The sequence below is a fragment of the Phyllostomus discolor genome, chromosome 8, assembly GCF_004126475.2.
Source record: "Phyllostomus discolor isolate MPI-MPIP mPhyDis1 chromosome 8, mPhyDis1.pri.v3, whole genome shotgun sequence".
Classification (NCBI taxonomy): domain Eukaryota; kingdom Metazoa; phylum Chordata; class Mammalia; order Chiroptera; family Phyllostomidae; genus Phyllostomus; species Phyllostomus discolor.
Window position 1 is genome coordinate 13,596,698 of NC_040910.2, and position 10,417 is coordinate 13,607,114.

Genomic DNA, 10,417 nt, shown 5'->3' on the forward strand with positions numbered 1-10,417 from the left:
ACTAGAAATATCAATGGATAGGGCCCCACCATGAAAAGCTAGCAAGATAACTGGGTAGAAAGAAAGCCCTTCCTGCCCTCCAGTACCAGATTGGAGGTGGGACCAAGGGAAAGGCAGGCACATGCACCACAGAAGTCAAAACGGTGCAGGGGAGGTTCTGGACCAAAGAGGCCTGTCATTCTGACCTAGGGAAAGAAGGGATTGGTTGAGAGGTGGACCCAGCCCAATCGCTCAGAAGTATGGGAAGTTACTTGGTCATTTTGAAAAAGCATCTAGAATGTCCCGCACCCAAGCTATTACAATCCCAGGGGAACAAGCACACTCTCTCTCACCTGTGGCTCTCTGTTGCTCATGCCCTGTACTGGTGTGATGAACTTGGCCTATTCTCTCCATGGGGCCATGTGACCTTTGCAGCCACGTGGCCCATGGCCCCCAGAAGGGAACCTCTCTGTCTCTCTTTGCCCACCTGGGGATGCACCTGCCTGCACATTCGCACACTCCCTTGCCTGGGAGCATGCAACCATTTGGCCCTGGGAGCCACATGGCCTGTGGCCGTGCACGCTCCACACCCAGGCTCTAGGAAGAAGCCTGCCGTGATGGCAGCCAGGAACCAGCTAAGCTTCTTAGATGGGGGCAATGACTGCTTGGCCGCCACATGCAGGCTCCAAAGGACTGTACTTTAAAATGCTTTTGTCTTGGTCTCATGGAGGAGATGGGCTTGGAGACGGGAGTTCAGCGTTCTCGCAGATCGTGCAGCGCCTGAATGAGACCTCTTTCCTTCACACCAGCATCTGCCGCACGAGTTTGGCTCTTGAGGTGACAGGCAGTCAAATCTCTGATTTTATTTTGTTCAGTTATAGTAAGACAGGTTAAGTGCTATTATACAAAAGTATAACTTTTTTTAAGATTTTATTTATTTATTTATTTTTAGAGAGGGAAGGAAGAGTGAGAGCGAGAGAGAGAAAGAGAGAGAAACATCAATGTGCGGTTGCTGGGGGCCGTGGCCTGCAACCCAGGCAAGTGTCCTGACTGGGAATCCAACCTGCTACACTTTGGTTCGCAGCCCAAACTCAATCCACTGAGCTACGCCAGCCAGGGCACAAAAGTATAATCTTAAGCTCCTATGCCATAGTTAAGTAAAATGTCCCCAAAATTCAGGATAAAACTTGTATATCTACATTTCAAGGAATACCTCTGATCGCTAGAGAAATTATGTATCAATAGAGATTGGATTAAATATTAATGTCCAGTCTAAAGATTTTTTTAACCCAGTGAACCCGCAGCCTAAGTGGACCTGGCCTCCATGGGAATCACTACGCTCAGGGCGGATTTCCTGGAAGCAGCTCTCAAATCTACCAGGAAGCCTGCCTGAGCATGTAATCAGAAATGTTCGCTACTTTCCCAGAAGGCTAGTAGGCTACGTTGGTCCGGACTAAATTTAGGAGCCATTCTCTCACATATTGAACATTTCTAGAAGAACCTGAGACTTACTCTATTTTTAAGTTTATTATATACAAAAGTTAAGTACTTCAGGGAGTGTTGCTTAAGAAAGTGTTAGCTTGTCTAGTTTGAAGTATTTACTTAAAAGGAAAATCAAATATATTAAATTTATTAAGGGCAACTTAAAATGTTCAGAAAACATTATTAAATTTATAAATGGATTCATTGCTCAAGTGAGTTTATTCAGCCAGATAGAATGACCATAAAAGTCCTCAAAACCATGGTTATTTGCCCTGACCGGTGTGGCTCAGGGGTTGGTGTCATCTCACAAAGTGAAAGGTCACCAGTTTGATTTCCGCTCAGGACACATGCCTGGGTTGCAGGTTCAGCCCCCAGTCGGGGTGCTTACAAGAGGCAACTGATGTTTCTCTCTCACATCGATGTTTCTCTCCCTCTCTTTCTCCCTCCCTTCCCCTCTCTCTAAAAATAAATAAAATCTCTGTTTTAAGGTAGTTATTTTATTTATTTATTTATTATAAAATTGTTAGATTGAAAACATTTTGATGGTAAACTGCAAGTTAAAAAGATTTTTAAAAATAATTAAAACCCGCTGGCTGGGGTAGCTCAGTGGATTGAGCGCGGGCTGCCAACCAAAGCATCGCAAGTTCGACTCCCAGTCAGGGCACATGCCTGGATTGCAGGCCATGGCCCCCAGCAACTGCACATTGATGTTTCTCTCTCTCTCTCTTTCTCCTTCCCTTCCCTCTCTAAAAAAAATTAATAAATAAAATCTTAAAAAATAATAATTAAAACATGCTTTCAATATGTTAAATACAACTATTTTTAAAATATGTGATCTTTTCCATGGTCAAAAACCAATCTTGGACAGCCAGAACGCAAACTGACAGAATCCAAACCCAAGGGCACTGCACAACAGAAGCCATGATATCAGTGATCAAAAACGACATTGAAGAGAAGAGGAAGTATCAGTGTTTCCCATATAGCAGGGGAGGTAACACTGTCTTTTTGAAGCTTCTGTTTCGGTTGTGTGTGTGTGTGTGTGTGTGTGCCTGCATGCGTATTGACCACAATATAACATGTATTTGTAATGAAGACACAGTCAGAAAACTTTGAAAGTCGCTGGTACAGGTACATCAGTACCTGCAAGTAGCTCAACTCCCCGTCAGACTAGCGGCTGCTGAAAGACATCTGGAGCTTCAGGAATACTATGGGGTTTCATCTCCAATGATAAAAATTCCACCAGGGGAAAAAGAGGCTGTTTTCTTTCATTTTTCAGCCATTAATAATCACTTAATCTAGCAATCTTCATTTTGACATTGCATTCAACCTAAAACAACTGGGTCCCTACCACACGATCAAAGGCAAGACACACTGTATCTCTTCATACACATTTATTTTCCATTCATTCCCTAGCCCAATGAAAATACACTTATCCTGAGAACATCATTGTCATCGAATGACTCAGCTCTAACCACCTCTGGTCACTGAGAGCCCTCACAGAAGGCGTCACTTTAGCAGAGTAAGGAGAGTTTGTAGCTTTGCTCCCACAGAGGGCAGGGAACAAAGTCTACTGACTGGAGAAAACCAGAGAAGTTTAGGATGCGATGGGATTAGCTTCCCTAAAAGAAAGGTGGCTGCTTTAAAAAAAATTGTAACAGGCAATCTTTGTAGAGAAAGCTGGGCGATGGAGCATGAACTCCATCAACATATGACATTATCCCCAGTCAAAAAGACCCACGTCCATCTCTACCCAGACATTAACCCTTCATCTTTTGTAAGGAGATACCTTCCCTCTTGTGCCCAACTAAATATCCCCTAAAGCGCCTAGAGGATATACGGACCCACGTCTTCACTTGCCACCTCTCCAGTGTATCTTCCAAAATCTCTCCTTAGGATGCTTTGTCTCACCACATAAACATGACGAAGATCTCTCGCATCCTGAAAATGATTCCCTTCGTCCTGCCCCCTTGGCAAACTCCTGCTCTCCTCCGCAGCCGAGCTCCCGGGAAGACAGGCTTGCTGCGCTCCTGGCGGCCTCGTCTCCCACTGCCCACGCTGCGGCGTGCACGTGCTCTGCAGCGACAGAGCGCTTGCGGGTCCTAAGCGTCCCCGCGATTGCCCGGCCTGGAAGGCACATTTTAGCCCCTGCTGCCGTGAGCAAGAAGAAGAGCAACGTGTGTTTTGAGATCAACTGTGGAATCACTCCGTGCTCACAGTCTCGGCTCTGCCACTGACCTGAGGTAAGTTATTGTATTTTGTCTTTTTTATCCATAAAGTATGATTGCTAAAAATATCTGTATCACAAATTTAACTTGAACAGCTAATACATATAAAATACTTAAAGCATTGCCTGACCTATGGTGTCATATAACTGCTATTTGTCATCATTATTTTAATTGGGCCTCTATGGCCTTTAATATTGTTAATAATATCCTTCCTGAAATTCTCAATCTTCTTGGCTTCTGTGATATCATTCTCTTGAAGTTTTTGTCCTTCTCTGCCATCTTTTCAAGCTTCTCTTCCATTAGCTGACTCTTAAGTACTGATGGGCCCAGAGTTATTCTGGATTCTCTTCCCTTTTCACTTGACTCACTGTCTTTGGGAAATTTTATTCACTCCATAGTCCCAAGTGCCAGTTGTACTCTTTATTACCAATTCATTCTCCCTCTCTCTCTCTCTCTCTCTCTCTTTCCCCTCCCCCCTCCCCTCTCTGTTTCTATTTCCATCTCCATCGGTCTGTCATTTCATCCAACAAATGTTCATTGACACTATTCCACACCAGGTATCATGCCAAGCACTCCGGCCAGAGCTCCAGATCCACACGACCACTTTGATTTCTCTCTCTGTGTCTCAAAGGCATCTGAAATTCAAGACGTCCGGAACTAAACACATTACTCCCCGGTCCTCCAGAGGACATGTTCCTCATTCTGTAGCCTCTGACCCAGAGACAAGCATTATCATCCACCAGGGCGCCTGATGCGGAGTCCCGAGTCACATCTGAGCTCTCCACCATTATCCTACCTGCTTCCAATCAGCTGCTAAATTCTACCTCTTAAATATGTGGTCTGTTGTATGGTGGTGACCTCGTGCCCGGGCCCTGGGGTCAGATCGCAGCTGCACCACTGCTGACTGATAACGTTAAACCTGGGTTGCTACAGCCCTCTAGACCTCCTTTTTCGCCTTTGTAAAGTGAGGATGGAACTATTTTGTCATGGTGTGGCGTTAAATAAAGCGATCTATGCACAGCATGCAGCACTGTGCCTAGCACAGAGAAAGTACTCAATAAACAAAGATTATTTCATTGGTATCATCCTCACTGACATTGTATTAGTGAGCATCGCTGTCCTTTCTTGGCTAACATCCTAACTGATCAGCAGGAACGTTCTAACTGGTCTCCTTGTATCTGATCGTGTCCCTCCTCAGCCCATCCTCACACTACTGCCTGAAAATCTGATCTGAAACACCTTAGCATAAAACAGAAATGCAGTGAACTATGAAGTGAACAGTTTATAGTCTCTTAGTTAATCACATGTGGACAGGAAGTCTCCCCAAATTTGATTTACCTGAGAATTAGTATCAGGTCAATGGTAAAGATGGAGACTTATAATGAACTTTAAGACACAAATCAAGCCCTGGCTGGCATAGCTCAGTGGACTGAGTGTGGGCTGTGAACCAAAGTGTCACAGGTTCAATTCCCCGTCAGGCCACATACCTGGGTTGCAGGCCACGGCCCCCAGCAACCACACATTGATTTTCTTTCTCCCTCTCTCTCTCTCTCTCTCTCTCTCTCTCTCTCCCCCTCTCCCTTCCTTCCCTCTCTAAAAATAAATAAATAAAATCTTTTTTAAAAAAAGACACAAATCACATTTGCAAAACATTGGCAAACTTCCTCCAGAGCAGATACTACTAATAACCGTTAAGCTTCACCTAACTAAAGCGAGTGGTTGAGGTCATTTTATTACAAGACCCTGATTTCTTGTTAATTGGTCAAAACATGCTGGAGATGAATGTTTACAACTATCCTCAAAACCAAAGGAAGTTCACTAAGAAGAGCTGGGTAGTACTGAATTTTTATAAGCATTTTTAAAGCTGAACTCTCAGCCCTGGCTGACATAGCTCAGTGGATTGAGCGTGGGCTGCAAACCAAAATGTCGCAGGTTGGATTCCCAGTCAGGGCACATACATGCCTGGGTTGCAGGCCATGACCCCCAGCAACCGCACATTTATGTTTCTCTCTCTCTCTCTTTCTCCCTCCCTTCCCTCTCTAAAAATAAATAAAATAAAATCTTTTTTAAAAAAAGCTGAACTGTCAACAAACTGAAGAATTTCTGGAGCTGAAAGGGACGCAGCATGAAAAAAAAAGATCTAGTTGAAATTTATTCTTTTAACCCAAGAATGCCACTGTTGAAAGGCTGGACAGTGTTAAATCATGTTAGTAAAATAGTTATCATTTTATGCATTATGAAAAACTTGTTAAAGAACGGAAGTACATGCTGAATCCTGTGTTTCCATTCCAAAGTGGAAGAAACCTTACAGCAGGAGTTAAAATTCCCCTTAACCTGATAGGCTGGATTAAGCTGGTATCATTTGCATTCATAAACACTGATCTCTTACATGCTAGTATGCCTCTTAACGTAACTGCCAGTAATGTTGTGTCTTGTCTTGATTGAAATGCAATCAACCCACACCCACCTGTATCATGCAGATGGAAAAATGCTCCCCCAAAAAAGGCATTGCTTAGTTACTTTAGCAAGGCAAAAGAATTAACCAGGAAATGTGCAAATAACTAGTAAAAATTTAATCAACCTTTATACCATACCCTAAAACAAATAATTGCACGAAACAGCATTTTTCTATTATTTATTTAACCACATTCTTAGTCAGAAAATTAATATTGTTCACTCTTTAAACAAGGCAGTGTTACTCTCTTGATTATGAACTCAACAAGGCCAAAGGAAAGAAATATTCAGAACATCTAATATTTTTATGTTGAATCAGCTCTGCTTTGAAAAGATTATGCAGCATGCCAAACCTTACGGAATAACTAATGTCTTCATTATTGCTTTCTTTGGAAGTAATTTCATCTGTCATATAATCCCATCTTGAGCTATGTTATTAAAAAGTTATAAAAGAGAGATATGAAGATCACAATTAGTTCCTTCACAGATGAAACCGCAAAATTAATGAGGCAGCATTATTCATGCAGCAACCAAAGGAAATGTACAACTATTATTGCTATTATGCCCCCAAAACACGTTAGAAGGCACAATTCCATATCATTGCACAACAAATCCTGGTTACAAATTTATGTCATTATGTGTGCATACATTTGGAAAGTTGGGAAAGAAATATGTTCAGAGATTTTTTTAACAGCGAAAGACCAGAAACAATTCTAAAAAACAGAGGTATTTTTCAAATTCTGCTTTCATGCAAAATACAGGAATCTTATTTCAAAAAACAATGTTAGCAAACAATGCACTGGAGTCTTTCCCAAATAGCTGGGACCCAAACTGACTCCTCCCCCGGCTCCGTCTAGAACAAAAAGGTACGCAGATCCAAAGACCTGTGCGTGTTTGTCGATGACATCAGTCAGGCTTTGGAACACATGGGAGAAAAAAACAATGTATTTAACTCAACAGAAAGTCTAACAATGAACATAACTAATAATATATATAACTTTTAGCCCAGTAACAATTTCCTACAAGGCAAATTAAAGCTGCTCATGACACTTTGTGAAAGAGTGCATGAATCATTTCAAAACTTGCCATGTTGGTCTGCAGCTGCTACACTCTTCAGAAAAAAATCTTTAGCAATAATCAACATTTTCATTATATTGAGACAAGAAATTTTTCAAAAAGCCAAGGTTTGTCTTTCATGAGCTGCATCAGGTCTCGGAAGTATATGCCCAGTCTCTGGAGGTAAATGCAACGGCGTGTTCTCCAGAACAGCCTCTCTGTCAGCCCTGCTTTCCAACCGGAGAGGGCCGTGCTGCTCGCCGCCACACCGCTGCTCGGACAGACGGCCCTGGCACCGCATGGCTCCAAGAGGTCAACGGGCTCGCGTCACCATGGGCACCGAACCCTTTCCTTTGTATCCTTCACCAACACTCAGTTCTTAGCATCAGCTTTGCTTTCATTCACATCCTGTGCAATGTGTGCTGGAGAACAAACATCCAATTTTCAACCATATTGGTACCATCCCTACCTTACAATATCCTACAAGGGCAGTGTGGTGGGTGGAAATTACACAGGTTTTGAAATCAGGCAGATCTTGGTTAGAATCCTAGATATATGACCTTGGGAAAATTGCCTACCTTGCATTTGTTCATTTTTTTGTAAAATAGAAAGAACGATACTTCGTTTGCAAGTTTGTGGTAAAAAGATGAGGTGACATGTGGATGCACTCCCCTTCCCAACCAGTGACAGCTACACAGGCTTACGACGTTACGGCGGTAAGTCACTTCTCTCCTTTTGATCTCCACCTTTCTGCACAGCCAGGTATTTTAAGAATGCTAACAGGCTTCGGTGCTATTCGGCCTCACTCCCTGCTCTCCGCAGGGATTCACTTCTTATCATTGATCCACTCCTCACCTCCGCTGCTTTCATTCTCCTCCAGGAGACCCTCGGAGAACTGGAGCCAGGCCCAGAACTTCTATACAGAAGGAACTTGGACCAAGAACATGGTGAGAAGGAGACATTAGAAAAAAATCTCTTAAAACACTTTGCACAGCAAGGACATAGCTTTAGCTCCAGTGTAAAGAGAGGGACTTTTGCATTGATGCTGTGCTTGCAAGGTGAGTGCCCTGATCTTGTTTATGCTGTATGTTTTCAGGGTGGCTATTTAGGAGGCTGATGGAGACACATAGGACCTTAAACCCTGCCCCTTCTCCCTTCGTGTCCAGCCACCACTTAGCCCGTCATTAGACATCATGCTCCATGACACTGTTCAAAGTCACCCTCATATATCACATTAGTACCCATGTCCAGAATACTCTTCCTTTCTCAAAACCTAATTTATTTCTCCATGCCCACCTCAAGAGACATTAAAAGTTATAAACTTCTCATTCCCTATCACCTGATTTTGACCAAATGTCCGTGTTCTTGAATCAAGACAGCTGCAATATCCTGGCTAGTGCCGGAGCCACGCTGCCCATGTTGAGGCGGGTGGGGGCCGTGGGCAAGGTCCTCACCCCTTCTGCCCCTCGGCCTCCTCACCTGTAAAATGAGGACAGCAGCAGCAGTCTGCCCCACAGGACTGTTGCCGGGGCTAAACGAGTTAATAACTGTAAAGTTTGGCATAAAGTTAGTGATCGATTAAGTTTAGCTATTATTATTATTATTAAGTTAAAATGGTACCATCTCATATACCTATACAGCATTCACTTGTCTAAAAGCAAATGACTCATAATTAGCTCCTCTAGGTATGTGGAAATTAACCCCACTGAGTGGTGCCGAAAATCCATTTTTATTCCATTTTTATCTGTAGCAAAGTGTTCTTTTTTCGTATATTATACATATATTTATTGAGTACTAACGATGCCTGTGTGCCAGATACTGTACTGGCAACTGAGAATGTCACCACGGATAAAAAGACCTACCCCCTCTCCCCTGGTGACACTTTTGAATGGCAGGGGAGACCACCATCCACCCAACAATCATAAACAGAGGGCAACCTGGGACGCAACTAAGAAAATGCCGCCAGGTGAGCTATGTGACGGTAAGAAGGCTGATTTGCCAAAAATCAATTTGCGCAAAGCCAGTTTGCCAAAAATTCAATTTTCCAAATGACTGATTCTCTGAATTCCCTAACAGACAATTCGTTAAAAGCTAGTTCACCAAAAGCCAATTTCTAGAAAATCAATTCAACAAAAAGTAATCTGACAAATTGACATTTCACCAAATGACCAATTCACTGAATTATTGGGGATTTTTTGAAGTCTTCATTTCACAGAAGTTTTGACACCGTCCTTTCCTTACAGCTCTTTAACCCCAAATTTGACAGTCTCTCTAGGCTGAATTTCATGTCAATGTCATGTTCTCGTGTTTCAGATGCCAAGGCTTTCTCTGATGCCCAGTGATGTGGTTGGTGTAAGCAGGTGGTGGGCTTCTTCTTAAATGCAGTGTGCTGTCTTCACACTTAAGCTTCTACCTGTCCCTGCCTCTTCCAGAAAGACAGCTGCAGAGAACTATCCTAGAACAGAGTCGATGGAGTGGTCTTCTGCCAGTTGGCATTTGCCAAACTTATTTTTAGCAAAGTGTCCATTCATGGAATTGATTCTTAGTTAAATGTTTCTCTGTGATATTACCTAAAGTTCATGCTTTGAAACTAGGGAATCTGGCCTTGTCAGACTGGCGAGGAAAGGAATTGAACTGAGGATAAATTTTAAAAATCAACCGAGCAAAAGGGGGAGGACACAAAGGGAACGGTACCTGCAAAAACTATGCGGAGGAGAAAGCACTGAAATTACAAGAGTCTGTGAGGCAGCCAGGGTGGCTGGAGTACAGAGCACAAGGCGGTGGGGGGTAGTGTGAATCGAGGCTAGAGACAGAGTTGGGAGCTAGACTGCATTGTGTCTCACAGATCATAATACAGTCTTCTGTTCTTGTTTCAGGAATGGGGAGCCTTAATATATTTTAATCAGGGGAAGGACATGATCAGTTTTGCATTTTGCAGGATCACTTTGCAAATGGTACAGAGACCATATTTTAAGAGTGTACCAGTATAGATTGTTGTCTTACCTGGAAATTTATTGTTGCAGTAGTTCAGGAGGGACAAGGTGGTACTCAGGCTAGGGGATGGGGACAGAGGGGAATGAAGTAAATTATGTACAGAGTTATTTAGGAGGTAGGAACAACAAAATTTGCGATGGGGCATTGGGCACAGGGCTGAGGAAGAGGAACGTGTCTTGGACAACTCCAAGACTTCTGGTTTATGCAACTAGATGGTGATGCCATCC